This window comes from Desmodus rotundus, chromosome 5, assembly GCF_022682495.2.
Source record: "Desmodus rotundus isolate HL8 chromosome 5, HLdesRot8A.1, whole genome shotgun sequence".
NCBI classification, from domain to species: Eukaryota; Metazoa; Chordata; class Mammalia; order Chiroptera; family Phyllostomidae; genus Desmodus; species Desmodus rotundus.
In genome coordinates, this window is record NC_071391.1 from 43302903 (window position 1) to 43308902 (window position 6000).

The following is a 6000-nucleotide window of genomic DNA, read 5'->3' on the forward strand; positions in this document are numbered from 1 at the left end:
TATTTTTTAATGACATCCAGTCCAATGCATGTGGGAGGGGGAGGCTCTCCTCCCTGCAGTCATTCAGGGACCTAGCGTCCTCCATTGTGTGGTTCCACTGTTTTCTAGGGCTTCAGGCCTTCCAGTGTATTATCTGCAATTGGCCAAAGGTGGGAAAAGAGAGAGAGTATAGTGGATACCAAGAAGGTTGTTTAGACATATGCCTGAAAGAGGTGAACACCATTTCCTTGGCCAGGCATAATATTATAGCCTCACCTAACTGCAGATGAGCCTGGAAAAGTGAATGTATCCGTGTGTCTAGGGGGAAGAAAAATTCTGGTAACCTTAGTCTTGTCTCAGCCACTTGCATACATTGCTTGTCAACTGAAATCCAAGTTGTAGAGTGGGAAGAATGAGAAGTGGAAGGAGGACCTCTGCCGATTTTGTGACTCTCCTGGTCTCTTTGAGACACTGTCAGCCCTAGAGCCTGGTCTACCTCTTGTTCGCCCCCTCCAGATGTCTTGTTGAGTAGCTCATTAGGTTTTATTTTAGACTCACAGGAGAGAAGCAGGGGGCCCTTTGAGATCCTTTTCATGTTCTCCACCATCCGCATCATCTGTGGCAGAAGGAAGAGAGGGCCACTGTGTGGAGCTGCGTATCAACTGTAGAAGTTGATATGGGTGTGGTGCAGGGTGAATTCCTCCCCAGAGCAGTGCCTAGCTCAAGGCTGTCTAAATATATTCCTAAAACCTTCCTTGACATTCTGCTATTTGATATTCGATTCAAGCAAGCAATGATTTTCTGCAGAGCCTTTGAGTTTATGCAGAACTGGTGGCGTGCCAGGAGATACTGTCGTCAGAACATGGTTGGGAAGGGGGACGCAATATTCTTGGAAAGAACAGACCTTGGTGGATTTTCTCTACTCAGTCACCATATTTATTTCATTTACTTGGCTGTTTATAATAGGAAAAAAATGTGTTCCGTTTCAGAAAGAGGCATTTTCCTTAGACCTACACTTACCCTTGTAAAAGTAAATATTGATTTGTCTGTAGATTGAGCCAAAAGTGGGATATTTATGGGTCCATATTTGTGGGCCTCCTCACAGCTGAGGTGAGACCAGTCTCTGACCTCCCAGCTAAAGCTGCTGACTTAAGAAGACGTCTGAGAAACTCTGTACACTATGTTTATCCAGGCAACTAATATGTTGGCTAGAACTTATTTCTGAGACTGTAAGATTTCTTTTCTCTTCATTTCTTTTTCCTGTTGTGGGGTAAATAATGCCTTCCGTAGAAAAATCAACTTCACTTTCCTTTTTGCACCATTGTCCTTTTCTCTTAGCCAAAATGGAATGCATAGTTCACCAAAATAATAAACATGTCGTAATGGCCATTATGCCTCGTTCTTCCTAGTCTCCACAGAGGGATGAATTGATCAATATGCCTAAATGCTCTTACTTGCTAAGTGAACATTGAATCTGTGGCTGTGATGGGAATGTTTATTAGGCTCTACACCAAAAAGGTTTTCATTTTAAATGATCATCCAGATAGAGAACATAAGAACTTGGATACTCACAAGAGGAGCAAGTCGAACTAAGAAGCACAGACCCCCATTCTGCCATGCATCTTGAAGGGCTATCACCTCAGTGGAGGAGCCAAAAAGAAACACACACACACATGTTTTTATCTTGAATTAAACTTTAGAGAGGAATCCAACAAGTTTCCCTCAGGTAGGTTTGATTCGGAGTTTATGCTGCGTGGCCTGGGATATCCCAAGTGGAGAAATTAATATCAAGTGTCCTTGGGATGATCTTCAGGAATCTCACAGAAATAGCTGCTGACCATGAACTCACAACCCAAGATGACAAAACATGAGCAAGCACCAACAGAGTTAGATATAAGAACTTTGAAAAATAAAACGATCAGATATAAGTGATTCTCTCATGAGGAGCTGCAGCTGAGATGGACACTGCAGGGCTGGATGGCGATGGTGGCGGAGGGGAGAGCAGCCCCCACTCTTGGTCATTCAGGAACTTAACCAGAGGGGCCTGTCACTGGGGGTCAAGCTGTCACTTTGCTCAAGCCAGGAAGGTTTCCTAGGTTTGCAGTGAGACTTCCAGTGAGACTTTGGTTTCCACAGAGATTCATGCAGCTATCAGCACCCACACCCCCTTGGTCACTGGGAATGAGGCCCCAGACATTCAGAGTCAATTTTTCCCTATCAGGACACCCACTGGAGCTGATCCACAGGGGCTTCAAGGCCACCTACTTGCCCTCTGTGGCTGTGGGCTGGGACTGGGCAGGGGTTGACTGAAGCATGGAGCCTAGCCTGGAGTGGTTGGCCAGCTGAATGAGGAGCTTAGTGGCAGTACCTGGAAGTCCCTGTTGCCCCCCTCTGTTGATGGCAGCACAGCTACTCTTAGGAGTTTCAGCCTAAGTTAGACCCTGTCTGGGAGCTCGTGGCCCCACTTCAGGGCATGGACCTTGGGAGGGAACAGAACAGTCAGGACGTTGTGTGTGGCATATGCATGTACAAGCTGTGGGATAAGCCAGAGGCTGAGTGGATCTTCAGCCCAAGATCCACACATGCCCCCTGCATGGGCCATCTGCATCTGTGTCAGAAGAGTTGACAGTGCCTCCCACAGGATGTCATCAAGTCCTGTCCCCAGTGCCATGACTATTCTGGCTATGTCATTCCTCACAAATTCCTGGTGAGCAAAGGGGCCAAGAAGGACTCATCGGGAACTTCAAGGTTTGGACCAGCCAGATCCCATGCCAGTTCTTCACGTGGGAGAATGTTCGCTGTCCCTGCAAGTTTGACCGCAGTACCTCACCAGCTCCTGGATAAGACCGGTTCTCTGACCCTCCCTGCCCTGGTAGTGTGCAGCTGGCCTCTAGGAATTAGGTAGTAGGAACAACAGCAATGTTAGGGGGCTCTGAACCAGAGGACAAAGTGTTCAGGGATCGTGTTTTGGCCATAGCCATCTGGGATTTAGAACTCCTGCTCGATCCTAACAGTTCTTACCATGGCCAGTGTAACTAGGATCAACTCCATGGGGGTGGGGCTGAGGGTTTGCTAGACGGTAGGTCTTTTTCCCTTTTGAGGTTTGGTGGGCGATGCACCCGTGTACTTCTATGAACATGGGGAGGGGTGGAGGGCTCTGGAGAAAGAAGAAGAGTTCTCACCCTCTTGCTAGGGACTTGGATTTTAACTTTGCTCTTTGGTAGAAAGATTCTGAAAGAAAACAATAAAATGGACCTAAACCATAAAAATTATCTGACATAAGTTATAACAACTATGTTTGAAGTGGTTAAAGAAACAAAGATGGAATCCACAAACATGAGAAAGGCTCATTAACCTATCAGAAAACCAAATATATTTGAGAAAGAGAACAACAATGCATTCTGAAAAATATAAGATTAGTCACTGACATAAAGAAAAACATGATAAAAGATTGATGCAGCTGAATTGAGAACTGGTCAAATGGAGATAAAATTGAAGAGCTTAATTAGAAAGCAGTACAATTTGAAAGAGACTAGAATGTGAAATAGAAGTGAAAGTGTAAGGAGAATTGTAGAAGGAGGCTCAATATACCCCAAGCTGAATTTGTACAGAAGAATATAGAAAATAAGGGGGGGAGAAATATTCAAAGGGATAATCCCTAAATTATATTCTGATGCAAGAAGCTTAATCGTGAGCAAAATAATATATTTTTTAAAATCTGTACACGTTTCTAACATTCTAAAACCCCAAAGACAAAAATTTCTAAAAGAGCCAGAAAGTGATACATTATTTACAAAGGAATGGCAATTTAACAGTATATTCTCAGGAGCAACAAAGATGTTAGAAAGCTGTAGAAATACATATATGTGACATAAAATTATACTATAACATATATATTACTCTACTTATACAATATATGCATTAAAATACTTGTCAATATCCAAACATTTACCATCTGAATTGTCACTAAAAATGTGCTCGAATTAGTAAAATAGAAACCTACTTTAAAAGCACTGAAGAGTTAAGATCGAAAGATAAAACTAGGAGAAGGTTATCCTGAGAGATAAACCCAGGATTTAAAGCTGCTTCTATTCTTAGAACTTTCAGCAATCATGAAGAGGTCAGTATAAAATGGAGGAAAAATTTGGCAATTTCTGCACATGAGGAGAAAAAACCAAAGGCCAGGACTCACTGAGAATAGAGTCTGATAATAATCCTCCCAAACTCACATTTTAAACTTGAGATACACAATTAGGGTGTGGTTGAAATGAAGTTCACCAGTCTTTTTGTTAATTAGTAGCTCTTAACTTATGTGATAATATGCACAAAGCCCTATTTCTAAATAAGATTGCATTCACAGGTACCTGAGGTTAAGACTTCAACATGTATCTTTTTGGGGACACATTTCAAGCCATAACATTTTTTGATTTCTTATTATAAATTGTTAACTTAGTTGTTGAATATAATAAGGATCAGTTTTTAATATGTATCATAATATTCAATATGTTGAATATAATATGTAATCAGTTTTTTATAAAATTTAAATGAAATATTGGGTAATAATTGGAATAATATGACACATAAAAAACTCAACAAAGACATTATTACTGGTACTAGTGTAATTCCTGGTGTGACTTTATGTTAAGTTTTGTTTTCCTTCTCTGAGGTGACAGAAACTGTTCTTCGATGTACGGTATTTCTAACATTTAGTATAATGCTCTATACGAAAGAGTAAAAATGGTCATTCCATGAAAAAGTAAAAGTGATTTCATCCTTTCAATAACCCTCTGTCAGAAGGTTCATATCTCCTTATTTAAGATGAGAAAATTGTGACTTCAAAATGATAAATTTTTTCACTAATATCATGTAGCAATTTAGTGTCTCTCTAGTTTTATATTCCAAGCTCTAAACCTATATCATACTGTGCCTATATGAAATAATTACAGAGAAAAATAATATTTTAATATTAGAAAATACATAAATTAAGTCCACTAGATCAATAAATTAACACATAAATATTATATAGTTAAACTCCATAAATTTTGAGGCTAATGAAAGAGTTAAAAAATGAATTATTTTTAAAAATGTGTAGAACAAAAATAAAAAGGCAGCTTATTAATATGGAAGAATAATTCTTCCTTTTACAGTATATAATTGTTATTAAAATCAGAAATATGTTCAGGTTTTTCTAATCAGATTTTTGAAATTATTTACTAACACATTTCTTATAATATCAACTGGATACAATAAAATTCAACTAGTAAGTGAAGGAAACATGTTGTAAAAAATTAAAATTCATCATTATTTGCAGGTAATACAATTTTCTTCCTGAAATATTGACAGAATAGTCTGAAAAAATTGTTATTAAAAGTCTTTAGTGTTGCCAACTAAAAATTCAGGTATATTTTATAACAATAAAACCAGTTAAAAATATCTTACCCAAAGTACACAGAGTAACAACTGCAAGCATACACATACCCATTGTTGAGGATCATTGAGAGAACGTAATCTCAGGTAGACCAGCAAGCTTGACCTGGGTAATCAGAGGTACTTCATTTGCCGCCCCCGTCCTTGGAATGTACATTCACCCACAATTCACACACTAAGATCTGTTTGAAGAATGCAACTTTAAGAGAGTAAAGTGTTGTTGAGATCACCTGGACAGTATATGTCCAGTTAAGGGCTCAGTATAAACATTTTAAATTTCTAGCAGGTGATGTGGAGACCTACTCATTGAGTGGCCACTTGAGACAAGCTTTGTTTGTAAGTTCCTTCGCTTATTAAAACTAACACATACAAATATTGAGTGGTCTGCCTCTTTGTTCTCTCCTTGCCCTCCATATAGGAGCAGTTTCAGATTCCACCCAAAGAACTGCTGAGGTTGCATACTAACACATACATGCATACATGCATGCATACATACGTACATACATACATATGTAGTGTTGGGAACCGCCCTGCCTGGTTTCAGAAGCTGTAACTCCCCATGGCTAAGGCTAAGTAAAGAGACCTTGGGACCAT